Source organism: Zeus faber, assembly GCF_960531495.2.
Source record: "Zeus faber genome assembly, chromosome: 1".
NCBI lineage: Eukaryota > Metazoa > Chordata > Actinopteri > Zeiformes > Zeidae > Zeus > Zeus faber.
This window is the reverse complement of record NC_137193.1, coordinates 41,971,397-41,986,397: the sequence shown is the minus strand read 5'-3', so window position 1 is coordinate 41,986,397 and position 15,001 is coordinate 41,971,397.

Sequence of the window (15,001 nt, the reverse complement as noted above, 5' to 3'; positions counted from 1 at the left end):
AGGGAAAGAAACAAATAAGTCCACAGTTCAGGTCGGACTAAAACTCTGCTGGAAATCCACACAGAATATACTCCAAGTCTCTGGAAACCCCGTGCACATCCCTCATTTATAGGTTTAGAATATTTCTCAAAAATTGTTTACATCTATATCTTTGTGTGAAATCTATCATAGTTTATCTGTGTGGCCCAGAAGCTAAACAAAGGCCTGTCTTTGCGAGCTTTCTGTGAAACGCTCTGTGAAACAGATGTGCATTTCCACTAACGATACCGTTTAATCCTGTGTACATTTTTCAAACTTGTGAAATAGCAAAATGCCTCACAGGCTGCGTGTGCTTCATCCCTGCGTTTCTTTTCTCCTACGCTCTAAAATCGGTGCGATCTCTTCAGGCAGGCAGCTGTTCCCGTCGACAGCTGCAGCGGCCATTCATGCCAAAGGAGGGGCAATTAAAAAAATCAAGCCAATGTTGTGTTTCAGTTGATCCATTGCTATTTCTCCATGTAATCCCTGCTATCATGCCTTTTTTTCTCTTTCACGCACGCACATACACGCACTCACACCGACTCGCATGTATAAATACACGGATGCGTATATGCTTCTTTCACACATAGAAACACACACACACACACACACACACGCACGCACACACACACACACACACACACACACACACACACACACACACACACACACACACACACACACACACACACACACACACACACACACACACACACACACACACACACACACACACACACACATCTCCCTCTCCCTTCCCTCCTATTCTGACTCTCCCATTCTATCTATCTCTCTCTCTCTCCTTCATCTCTCTGGTGCAGAGAATAGTGCCCAGTGACAGTGTGATGGAATGGAGAAACATGGCCAGCATTTTTTGCTACGGGGCAACGGCTCTGAATTCCAGCAACGTGGCACCATTGGATTTAAGGCATTATTTAGGCCAGAGCTGACGAGAAGCCGTGTAATCTCAGTGCCACAGATTTTTTCCATGTCTTTTTCCATGTGGACACACAAAGCCTATCTGGCGACACAGAGGCATCCAGTGCAGGGTTAAACTGAGCTGAGAGACTACCGCTGGTGTCACAAGTATGGGCATATTCTTATAAAGCTTTCTATGTATATGCAAATTCAAAACACATGTATTCGTACAAGATCTTGCATGCCTATGGGCAAGGGCTCTCGAAAACAAACAGTCGCACGCATAGACAAAAATGACACCGTCTATACACACATTATATATTAGCACATATAGAGATAGGCAGGCATGCTCATAAACACTGTATCACACAGTAACACACACAACACATGCTCTCCTGCAAACAACACACTCTAGGTGTGTCAAACCTGAATACCTTATTCGTGACACAAAGAATGACTCCAAAATAAATAACATAGCTAGAAAATGATTGGTTTTACATCCAACGCTATGGATATAACTTAAAATATTCCCAAATTAACCAAAACTACAAGACTGAATGAGGAAGGGAGTGTGTGTTCAACGCACACAAACATCCACCCATCCATTTTCATCACCCATTTTCTCGGTCAGGGACGCAGGGGCACATATCCAATCTCAGCTGACTACACAAGACTCGAACATGAACAGTGTTAACCGTCTTCCAAGGCAGTGCCAGCCATGCACGCACGCACGCACGCACGCACACACACACACACACGCATTCCCATGTATATAAACACACCTACAAGCATGCATACATATGTACGTTGATGGTTAATTTTAATGTGGACTGGACGGCTGGACTGACGAGACAAAAACAGTGATTAGAAGATGAATATTTATTAAGTGCTGGTACAACGTTTTAAGAGCAGGCACCAGGGGTCTGTTCCTGAAAAGAGAAATAAGAGCACAAAAGAAAGGGGTCTTTTCCGGAAGAGAGTGAGCGAGAGAGAGAGAGAGTGCAAGGAAGGGGAGAGTGAGAAAAAGAGAGCGATCTCTGGGGGCCGGCCGGTTATATTGTCTGTGTGGCGACTTCCACCGACAGATGTCATAAAAGGTGTAAAGGCTGAACATTGCTTTGTGACATAAGTTTGACATTTGAACAAAGATACTATGAGACTAAATACCATGTACCTATGGTTACATGGAAAGTGAAAAGAAATGGGGGTAAGCGTGATGACCCATCATTATTAACAAAAAATTGCATAATTTTACATCATTGTATATGCATACGAATGTAAAAAGAGCATTCAATGCTCTCAGACAGGTGTGAGGCAGTTGGTTGGTTAGTTGGTTAGTTGGATGGTTGGTTGGATGGATGTTTGGTTGGCTGGTTGGATGGTTGGTCAGTTGGTTGGATGGCCAGTGTATTGGATGCATGGATGGTTGGTTGGTTGGTTGGTTGGTTGGATGGATGGTTGGTTGGTTGGTTGGTTGGATGGTTGGTTGGTTGGTTGGTTGGATGGATGGTTGGTTGGTTGGTTGGTTGGTTGGATGGTTGGTTGGTTGGTTGGTTGGTTGGTTGGTTGGATGGATGGTTGGTTGGTTGGTTGGTTGGATGGATGGTTGGTTGGATTGTTGGTTAGTTGGTCAGATGGATGGTTGGTTAGTTGGTTGGATGGTTGGTTGGATGGATAATTGGTTGGATTGTTGGTAAGTTGGTCTGTTGGATCGTTGGTTGGTTGGTTGGTTGGTTGGTTGGTTGGTTGGTTGGTTAGATGGATGGTCGGTTGGAGGGATGGTCGGTTGGATGGGTGGATGATTGGTTGGTTGGATGGATGGTTGGTTCCTTGGTCAGTTGGTTCATTTGTTGGTCAGTTGGCTGGTTGGTTGGATGGTTGATCGGTTGATTGGACAGATGGTCGGTTGGTCGGTTGGTTGGATGGTTGGTTGGTTGGAAGGTTGGATGGTTGGTTATTTAGAAGGTGGGATGGTTGGTTGGTTGGAAGGTCGTGGGTGATCTTCAGTTTTGAGAACAACATTTCTATTGTTTCAGATGTCTGTGCTTTTTGAAATGGGATCTTACAACTGTATGGAATTAAACCCTGGGCCCATACAGTTTGGCTTTAAAACTTGCACTCGGTAACTTTTGGCATTTGGATTTGGCGCCCCTTCAGTTTCTGAGTGCAATTGCACTTTAACATTACTGTCGTAAAACTCTGCTGGTGTCCAAAAGTAATGTATTTTACCAGACAAATTTGAACCTTATCGGTCACATTTCACTAACAGTCTATGTAACAAATGCAAATATGAAGTACACCTAGGTTATCAGACCACCTTGTCGCTTCCCGCAGCAGCGAGCATTCAGTCCACAGCTCCAGGGGAGCTGCCGGGAGAGAAGACTCGGGGAGGGACAGGGCTCCCTTCTACCGGTGTAGGTACCAGATGTGCTCGGCCTGGCAGATCAGCTCACACGCACGAGTCAGAGGGTGAAAAAAATCCCTGTGGCGCAATGAAAGTGAAGGCCAGCTTGCGCCAGCTGAGACACACCACTGGCCCGTCTCGCTTGCGGTATTGGGGGAGTGGCTCGGCTATGTTTTGTATGAGCTTTTATCACTGGACATTTATCGTTTTTTTTATAAATGTTACCAGGCAAAAAAAAGATAATTACCAGCTAACAGAAACCCTACATCAAGAAAGTGACGTAGTGCCGTAAATCGTAATACACTTTTCCCGTGGTTTCGAATCCGAAGACAGAAGTTACATAATGCAAGTACAGGCATTCGAGGAGCTGGGTGGGAATGAAAGAGGTGCCATTCTTCATCTTACAAGTCAGTGTACCATCAAAATGATAATGAAGCTGTTATTTTAAGGTAAAAAAAGTTACATAGTGCTGTTTTAACTTTGATGCGACATAGATGAGCCACATGTTGAATTCTGTATCCTTCGTTCACTTTTGCCTTATTTTTCCTTCTTTCTTTTAACAGGCCATGCATCCAGTAGTACTTCTCACACCATCCCCACTCTCCTCAAGCACTCTTCACTTTCCATCACATCTCTGTCCCCCATCACGCTGCCAAATTGGCTGAAGCGCCAGCGCCTTCTGGCCTACTGCAGAGAGAAAAAGTGTGACAGTGTTGGGTGTAAAGGCCAAGCTCTTTCAACAGGGTGTTCAGCAAATCAAATACATCCCTGTGCTGTCAGGGTGTATTCTGGATATTGTGAAGCATGAGCAAGGATGAGGCTGTGAGAGGAGAAAATATTCCTTGTTGCTCCCTCTAGTAATTGAGCATGCTGGGATAAAGCCAGGTGGTGTCTGACTGGAGTATTTAAATTCACACTCATGTAATTAAGTCTTAAGAATTACAAGAAAGAACATAATCTTATAATTCATAACTTATGTTTTCCTTTTACAAGAAAATAACATGAACATTCAAAATGTATTTATATTCCTTACAGTTCACCTGTAATGGATTAACCAAACCGATGCCCTGTTAAAAATGCATTCCATTGACAACAGATATTCTAAATCATAAATGCATTTACCAGTTGCTAGATAATATAGGCGTACTTTTGCACTACTATACCAACATGCAATTACATTTTCAATTAATTATTCCTTGTCTATCGTGATGATTATCTAAACAGACAACTTCCCTTTTCTAGTGAGTCCAACAGCCTATTTCTCTAGTAGATGGGATTCAGACTTGAATTTTAAGCAAAGGCGATGAATCCCTCTTTGCATTAAAATTGATCCTTCAAATATTTAAGCGAGATGCTCCAAGGTTACCAGACATCATCCGTGGTTCATAATTTATTGCAGTGTGAAGGAGAGCAATGAGCCTTTCAGGAAACCCTTGGCTCGGACAGGAAAACCCTCATTTTTTATATCTCCAGCTTAAAGTAATGATATTCCATCAGTGTAGCTGCCAGTCAATTATATATACAAGGTTAGAAAAATAAGTAAAATATACATCACTGTCTCTATGACTTTTTAGGCAGATGGGACTACTTTGTCAGTGCTCTGCATAGTTGTCCTCAACCAAATACGTGGTCCACGTTAACATTCTGTGTGTAACGACCAGCGGTTAGAAACGGCGTAATGCATATTGAATGGCAGGTTTCCACCAGCTGTCGTCTAACTTTCCACCCAGGTCGAGTATTTTTGAAAAAGGAACCATCCATCCGTCCCATATTCTGGGAAGACAGGAAGTCTAGATCATATGGGCGAGTGATTTCTGACCTCTCCTGGAGTCTTTCCTCATGATTGCTGGGGATAAGCCATCGTCTTTCCTGCCCCCCCCACACCCCGCCCGCACCCCCTTCCCACCCCTACCCCTACTCCCGCCCACCCCTACCCCCGCCCCAAACCCAAACCCTTCCTGTCTCGCACATGTGCTGCGCAACATCCCAGACGTCCATATGTGCTGTACTCTTTTCTGTTTCAAAAGAAGACTGGGCATGCAATAAATGACCGTGATGAAGGAAAATACATGGATTCTCCATTTGAGTAATTAGAGATTGTCAATGACATGAAAAAGGCAGATTGTGTTTTGCCGAACATTGACAAAAAATTCTTCCAATGGTATGATCATGTATGATTATGTGGAAAGTTTAAGCATTTTTAAAACAAAATAACTAACTTAATGCAAAGCCTCAGAGGTCTGTCAGTAACAGGATGAATCGCTTCTCTCGATGTTTCATTCGCCATTCCCTCTGCCATGGACTTCAAAAACATTTGAGATAACACGTGCTTACAATCTGCGAGTGCAAAGATTATTTGCAATTGGCAAGCCCTCTCTAACTCCACTGAAACCCCTCTCGTCTTCCTCCCCCGCCGCCTCCTCCTCTTCCTCACAGAACGGGCTGGAGTGCTACACCGTAATAGCACAGTTATAGCAGTCAGTTCTGCTGTAATCGCCAGGGCTCATGAGCAGTGGAAACGCTGGGGCAGGGGCCACACGGCATCAAAGCCTGACTGATCATGCCTCACCATTCCGGGTGGGGGCGGGGGGGGGGGGGGTTGGGGGGAATACAGATGGACAAACAAACCAGGGGAAGTCAAAACTGAAGCAGATGTGGTGATAGGAGCAGGCTGACAGATAGACGAATGGACAGGAACAGCAGAGACCGGCCAAATGGCTTCCTTTGCTCTTCCTCTTCTTCTTCTACTCCTGCTCCTCCTCCTCTCCAACACCTGTTAATATTTAGCAAACAATGGAGGTGGCGGCAGCAATCGGGGAAAAGAAAATATATCAAGAAAAACAAAAAATGTGATGTGGAGATGACATCATGGATTATTAAGGTGGGGGTGGGCCTATTAAGGGGCTGGTTTGGTCCGTGAGGAGGGCAGGAAACTGTGGCGGGAGCAATTTGAGAAGCTGAGACCTTCGAGTCTGCAGCTGTGCTCTCAGCTTTTCCCTGCCAGCAACTCGGCTGCAGGTTTGACAGTCTCAAGTATTTACCCATGACCTCTCCTCTACTTCAGAACCTAAAGGCATGTTTATTTGCTTTGTATGTATGTAGGGCCTAATTCTTTTACGCTACCATCGAGAAAATTGAGAAGTAATAGACCTTGGCAAGCTGTGTTTGGAAACTTGATTAATTTCATTGCAGAAAGCAAAATATATATATGTATATATGTCGAGCAAGGACTTCAACTTTATCAACAACAGTCTGGCTGGCATTTGGTTTCAGAGTAGATTTTAGATATATATTTATTCATTTTTCTTCATTTTCTTGCACGTTTTTATTTTTATTTTTTGTGAATACATTACAACATTTCAAGAATACAGCCAGCCTGAAAGATGCAAACCAGACTGCAGAGGTTTGAAGAAACTGAAACACTAAAGTAAAGATTTATAAGGCAGTGTGATTCAATTGCACCACACACTGCGATCAGAAACACATACCAGGAAAAAGAAAATCATCCCTATGTGTGATGCTCTACTTTTGAAGTACTAATCATTTGTGTGTGTGTTTGCATGTGTGTGCACGAGCTATGTGTGTAAGATTGTGGCAGACACTAAGAATTTATCTCCAAGATCTTTTTTATTGGCTTTGTTTAAAGTTGCCAGATTGTGAGCAGCTTTCCCTTTGAAAGTGTGTGTGCTGCTCGCACTGTCACAGCGCTGCATTCATCTCAGCAGACGCCTCAATTACAACCCACTGTTCCTCTTAAAGTCAGTGAAGAGCTCAGGAATGCTCTAGCGGGACATCTGCCAAGCATCACTAAACTTCATCAGCTTGCCCCCCGCCGAGTGGGAGGCCTGGTCATAGGAGAGAGAGAGAAAGAGAGAGGGGGGGGGGGGCAGAGAGCGAGAGAGAGAGAGAGCGAGAGAGAGAGAGAGAGAGAGAGAGACAGAGAGAGAAAGAAAGAGAGAGAGAGGGAGAGAGAGAGAGAATACAGGGTAAGGCAACGGAGAAAATGGTAAAAAGAGGGAGAAAGGGATTGGAATGAATGTCAATATGTTTGCAGACCAAGCCGAGTGGGGGTGTAATATGTGGCACCAGTCTGGGGGCCCTCCGTCTTGGCACTTTTGTTGCCAGATCACAACCAGATGTGCCAAGTGTGTCCAAACAGGAATGACTGTGTGAAGGCAATTTTCAGCAATTTGTCAGATTTTAGGGTTGCCCCCCCCCACCCCCACCCCCACCCCCCCCCACCCCCAGCTCCCCGCCCCCCACACCCCCTGCTGCCCCCTCCCCCCACCTCTCCTCATAGACAAATACAAACTTCAGAGGAACAAAACAATCATTTAAAACACACAGATTGACGCCCCTGAATACACAATTTTCCATTCCACCTGAGGCATATTGACGTGATAAAAGATTTACAGTGTGATGTCTGAACACGGAGCAAGACGAGGCACGCAGTATCGACAGATATCCACTTTCCCAATTGTCATGAATCAGCGTTTCCTAATCAGCTGAATCCTTTGCAGTCAGTTACTGTAAGTCCTCTCTTCTGCTCTTACCGACCCAAATCCCGGACAGTGTTCACACACTCTAAATCCTTCAGCTAGCCCTCTCTGACACCACGAAAACAGAGAAATAAATCTGAAAAACTTGGTCGTTAATCTCCCTCCAGACACCTCCTAAATTACACTTCCAGTCTCATGACTGCAAACAGGTTCAGACCACAATCTCTCCCTCTTTTAACCCTCTCTTCTCTGCACCTTCTCTGCATAAATATTTTCGAGGAATATAAAAGCGCAGGCCTTTCCTAATAATAATCACATTTTCCTAAGTGAAGGAGGAGGGGAAGAAAGTATTCTTTGTTGCCTGTGCCCTATTTAGGCCTCTTTCATAGGAAATTGAGGGCAGTGTCTCCTCTTTATGGCAGCCATGAAATGTGTCAGCTCTAGGGATCAGGGCAGGCAGGGGGGATGGGGGTAGGACTGAGGGAAGCATGTGAGCTGGTAGGGGTGTAGGAGGAGTGTAGGATGGGGTGTAGCTCGCACCCCTAAACCCATGCCTCCGCTGCCACTATTTCCAGGCACATATGTGAGCTCTACCTATATAACTCCCCACGCTGCTCGTACCCTGAAAAACATTCTGCAGTATTTCTGTAGCCAGCGTGGCCCGAGCCGCGATGTCATGGAACAGCCTGCACAAATATAAACAGGCCCAGCCAAGCATGTTACACAGGCCTGGACTGGGAATAACGTTCAGATGTTTTTGATCCAAGTCATCATGGGTTGAAAGATAAGACGAGACAGATAAGCCATTTTATTGATCCAAAAGCAGTAGAAATTAACAGAGCAGTGCAAAAAATAAAGTGAAGAATAAAAGGTGCAAAGTATATGAATTAAATGTAATTAAACAAAATGACATATTTCTACACATATAAGCAAGATTTTACAGGGAGTAGCTCTTTGACAGCTGACTTTTTCGATCATTGGGAGTCAACCTGATTTCATCCAGTTACTCGACTCCCAATGATAGAAAAATAAGGTTTAGGTAAAAAAATGAGTGCTTTAGGTTATGCCAAAGTAAAGTACATAACATGTACATGTTAAGTCCATGAATGACTGTACAGCACAGTGATTATGAGTGATTCTCCTTTCAATGAGAGCATGTAACATCACCAGAGTCACTAGGTTACACTAAGTTAGAGAAGACATTTTATAAGAACATAAGCAGACAAGATAGGGGGGTTGAAAGTTGGCAACGGTTCGCTCAGTGGGAACAAACTCAGTTTATGGAAGGATAGAAGTGTACAATCGGGCTAATGGGTCTACCTGAACCCCCACACCCTCCATTAGGAGTTAGATACCAGCTCCCTGTTATTTGGCTTCTGTCATAACCAAATAGAATCTCCAAAACAGGTCTGCTGTCTTTTCACATTGCATGTAGGTTGGTAATGTAAGGAATCTGTAAGATTAAAACATGTCTTTGGCTCCGGTTGAGGTCACGTAGGCCTGTGTGTAAACACACACACACACACACACACACACACACACACACACACACACACACACACACACACGCACACGCACGCACGCACTCACGCACATGCACGCACGCCAGGGGGGTCAAGCCTGCTCTGATTCTGTTAGGAGCCTAATGGACCTCCATGTAGCACATGATGTCTTCAATACTACTGAGCAAACACGTGAAGAAAGTTATCAAGTCTAAGGTAACATCTTCCCACTAGTGTCACTCCCCAAGTGGCAATTGTGTCCATTTCTGTCATTTCACTTCATATCTATAAGTTCTTTGCTTTGTGTCACTCAACCACCAGTCCTCAACCCGACACCAGTGTGCAAAATATTGACCCCCAGAGTTTGGGCCCCAGAAGTCTCAGGATATCAGACGGTCACTTCCAATCTTCTCTGGAAAGTATGAATTCTTCTGAATGATTCCCTTGGGGTGTTTTTCTGGACGTTTTGAGGTGGTGTGGATAGTCTTTCTGAGGGTGCTGTTCTTTTTTTGTGAATGTTCATCCACACCGTTTACTGACCACAACTATCTGCTGGTTGATCACATGAACAGAGGCTGCCTTTCACTTCTTGTGTCCTATCTTGTGTCCAATCGTTTAATTCTTGCTGGTGGACCTCGCCAGCAACAATGGATACTGCATACAGAGGAGCACATGCATTACACAAATTCATAGAATAGCTGCTTCTTATAAAGTACCAGCTCAACACATATATGATAAATATCAAATATGGTATATTTTTTTACAAACTAATCTTATGTAATGCCACGTCAAGGCTCTTGTTAAAAGCTATATGACAACATTGTGTTGACTTTTAATGAAATGTTATTTTTTCAAAAAAATTACGTTTCTTACTCCAACTCCCCCTACACCTGCTCCATGAAAAAAACAAACAAACAAACAAACAAACAAACAAACAAACAAACAAACAAACAAATAAATAAATAAATAAATAAATAAATAAAGAGGTTGGGAACCCCTGCTATAATCAATCCATGCACATTCTCCTGCCTCCCTTCCTTCCCACCCCTTGTGTAAGCAATGAGTGTCCAGCTGGATCGGTCACACTGAAGCTTAATAGTAATCATGGTGGTTTGGGAGGCAACTGCTGACCACTTAGACCAATGAAAGGGACAATTGTGGGGGGGTGGTGGGTTGCATAACGTTCCTGTCAGTCATGTGTCCTGTTGCTCTGTAAGAAAGCTCAAATTCACCCACTAATGCCTGTTTGAATCTGTTGCCTCATTGCCCTGGAATCCAGGATAAACTGCTGTCGCTGTTCATCTTGCTTACACAATGGACAGCGCTGTGAGGATAGAGGATGTTTACCCGATTCATTAGAGTTTGTTGTTTTGGGGTTACATAATGCACATAGTATTCCTCTGGAAATCAAAAACAAAATAGTAGTTTTACCATCTTTGCTAAAACTTGAAAAAAGGGTACACATTAAGAAAGAATATTAACTCCATTTTAAGTTTTCCGTTTGCTCTAATAGTAAAATTCAGGCTGCAGGTTAGGTAATTATAGGTTGTTTTTGGTATACTAGTATGACACTGTAGCACAGTGATCTCAATAACCATCGTCACAGTGAAGTACAACACTGGACTCACCTAGGGGTCTGAAGCTCATAGCGTTACAGCTGAAAGTTGGATGGCAGAGATAGAGTTTCCTTGCAGGAATCTGTGTGGGTGTGAGAATGAGTGCACATGTGTATCCATTTTTTTTTCCCCATGTGTGTGTGTGTGTGTGTGTGTGTGTGTGCGTGTGTGTGTGTGTGTGTGTGTGTGTGTGTGTGTTAATGTGCACATGCATATGTTGGTTTAGTTACGCCATTGTGATAAATAATCGAACAATCTAATCAAAATAATTTTTTACTTTTGAATGACACAGATGCATCTAGAGCATTAAGTGTACAAATTCCTACACGCATGCACGCACACACACACACACACACACACTCGCACGCACGCACACACACGCACACACCCACGCACGCACGCATACACGCACACACGCACACACGGGTGTACATACCTTCAAAGTGGCAGATATGCTGTACACTGCACTAACCACCAAAACAAATGATCTGTGAGTTAAATTTCTTGCTGGCAAGTAATCCAGACTATTGTTGTAAATGTTCTTTGAAAGTGCTAGAAGATAGCATTCGGTAAAGAGATTGTTATTGAATTGTCTGTGTGTATCTGTGTGCGTGTGCAGGCATACCAACAGCAGCTGGGTGGCACCACCTGTGGCAGAGGCCGCCTCGCTGTTTTGGTTCCACAATCCTTCTGGGTGTTTGGGGGCTTTGGCTGCAGACGTCCAGCTGCTGAAGATGCCTGAGCGGAGGCACGGCCTCCCAGGGTGGAGAGATACTTCTGTTATGTCTGTACTTCAAATAATACTGTTTGCTTCTTCTTAAAGCAAAACAAGTTAAAAGAAACCTCCAGTATTCTTTAACCTAAACCTTGTTTTTCTGATCATTGGGAATCCACAATGGGGCAATTGCGACCTGTTGGCTGAAGCTATTCTCTCAATACTGGATCAATTTAAAAGATCGCTACTCCCAATAAACGAAAAATAACATTTACGTTGAAAGGTACTGGAGCTTCCCTTTAACTATTAAAGGAATGAGAATCTCTCTCTCTCGCTCTCTCTCTCTCTCTCTCGCTGGTTTGTTTCCTTTTTGGCTTGTTTTCCTCTAGCCGGTTGACAGATGTCTGTCAACTGTGACTGTTATCCACACCTCCAACCCCCAAACAACCCCAGGCCCCACACAAAGCCCCACAACAAGACAGACACAGAACAGCCGTTTTGAACACTGTGTAAAAATGGACACCCAGGCTTAAAGTGGCAATCTGTAAGACGATTTTGTTTGAAAAAATCCTTTAACCTTTTATTCCCTTTTAAGAAACAGCCATTCGGAGAAGGGCGAGATCACGAGGGCTGAGATCACTGATGGTGTGATCCTGCGAGAACGCGCCCAGCTGCACGATCTAAACGCTGACAATCCGCTCTCACCTACCGACACCAACGACCTACTTACCACCGCTGAAGAGGTTAGTGTCTTGGATGAGATTAACATGAAGCTGGCTATGCTGGATATGCTGGGTCCCCTTCACCAAGACATTACCGAGATGAAAGCCAGCCTTGAATTCCTGAACCTCACAGTCGGTGAGCTGCAAAGAGACGACGTGGATCGAAAGGCTACCTTCACACTGTAGGCCAAAGCGGCCCAAATTTTTTCTCATATGTGAATCAGATCTGTCATAGATAATAAATAATAAATAAAAAATAATAGATAGATAGATAAATAGACCGACCTGGCAAGAGAGCACCCACGTTGGCCGCATGTTATGAATAGCACCGGATGTGTGTGTGTGTGTGTGTGTGTGTGTGTGTGTGTGTGTGTGTGTGTGTGTGTGTGTGTGTGTGTGTGTGTGTGTGTGTGTGTGTGTGTGTGTGTGCATTTTGAGGGAGTGACCAGGCGCAATTTGTGCACACTGTGTTTTAATTTAATTTTACTAAATTTCCTTATTGAGCAAAACAGAGAAAGCACCGTGCCCCTGACTGCTTTTAATTTTTCTCCGCAAGCTTGAGCCTAGGTACACAATCCCAAGCCGCCCGACAACCACGTGCACTCGCCTGCCATGTTTACTTTCCGTACAACAGCGTGCTGCATATAGCGTCTTTGTTACCTCAGTTCAGGACCGTGACCAGTTCACACTGGAATCTGATATTGGCCACATTAAAAAAATTATGGGAAAGGCCAAACAAAAAAATCGGATCCAAGCAATGAATCCAAATTGAGCACTAAGGCTTAAAGTGTGAATGTAGCCCAAAAACCTCCAATCTCACAACAGAGATGGAGGTTGTTAAGAAGGAAAACACCGTGAAGCAGCTTTCAGAGGGTTCACCGACGTGGAAACTGTGTGGGGAACCATCCCTGCTTCATCATTGCTGTGTTTGAACACTCAACGGAAGGTGCTGTACCTCATCCTGAAGGAATACCGGCAAAGGACAAAGAAAACGGATATCGCTGGTTATCGATAAACTTTATATAGACGGTCTGTTTTTCTGATACTCCTCTACCACAGCCTGGTTATTCTTAGACTTATGATATGCTAGATGTAGAAATTTGCATTCTATTGCATTCACTCTCTCATCATCTTGCCTTCCTAATCCCTCCCTGCCGACCTCTCTCATCAGTCTCGCTCTATCCACTCTCTCACTTTATGCGTGTCTGACTTTGCAATGTTCCATCTTTATCTTCATCTATATGTCAGTCTTTTGTGTTGATATGTATCCCTTCAAACTTCCTACAAAGTGTCTACTAAGACACTATAATGGAATGTAAAGGAGAAAAATACAGATTTATCTACATGCCTTGGTGCTGTTGCATGGGAAAACTACAAATCCAAACCCATCACCCCCTAACTAACCTCAATGGCATCCGTTAATTTTTTTTTGTGAGAATTTGAGGGGCATAGGCTCCCCTGCTAAACTTAGCAAAATCCTAAGTCACCTCACCAAGATGAACCCCAGCTTCGGTCCGCTTCAAAAAACTCACCTCACGGCATCTGAGCACCTCAAACTCAAAGCTGAATGGCTTAATCAGATGTTTTCTGCGTCATATAATTTTTAAAAAAGTGTTAGGGTCAGGGTTTCTATATTGATCACTAAAAGTATACCATAGCGGAATTATAGGAAACATCAAATTAACCATAGCTAATGTTAATGGGCCCAATGTGGACGACCCAAATTTCTTTCAACATAATTTCAAACCTTAAAATTATCAGACTCAATTGTTATATTGGGAGGGGACTTCAACACAGTACTCAATCCAAGTTTAGACCGTTCACAAACCAGACTATTACAAGTCCTGATGTTCATAGCCTCCATGTAATATAAAAAAACGGGGCAAGGGGACACACAGCAGAGCGGCTCCACTGGTTGCACCGTCGATAGTTACGCCACTGCACCAACCCAGCAATCCTCCTGGCAGGTGGCAGTTTAACACTTCAATTCTGACAAATAAAGAATTTAACTATTTATTTTCCAGAGAATGGACAAATTTCATTGAACTGAATGAGTCACGAAATATCACAAATATCACTTACTCTGGGAAAGGGCAAAGGTTCTGAGAAGAAGTAGTATTTCATTCTCCCCTCACAAGAAAAAAGACAAAAATGCCAAAAATAAACTGGAACAACAACTAAAAGATTTGCACTCTCAACAAGTCCACTCACCTACCGAGCAAATCCGAAATGAAATCAGGACAATTAAATCTGAACTTGATAATATCATCCATCAAAAGACACAATTCCTCATGTAACGAACAACAGTAAATTGTTTGAATTCAATGACAAATCAGGTAAATCTATTGCTAATCATCTAAAACACGATAGAGAAAAAAACACTTATCACAGCCATCAAAGATCCGCAGGGCAGGATAACACACACCCTGCAATAAAATATTCAGAGACTTTTATAATAAGCTATATCACTCAGATAATTAATCAAATATATCAAACATTAACTCATTCCTCGATAACATCGACCTCTCAAAACTATCCACAAAGCAGGTTACCACATTAGATCAACCCCTCACTGTAGAAGAATTCAGGGAATACCTTTTTTCTATT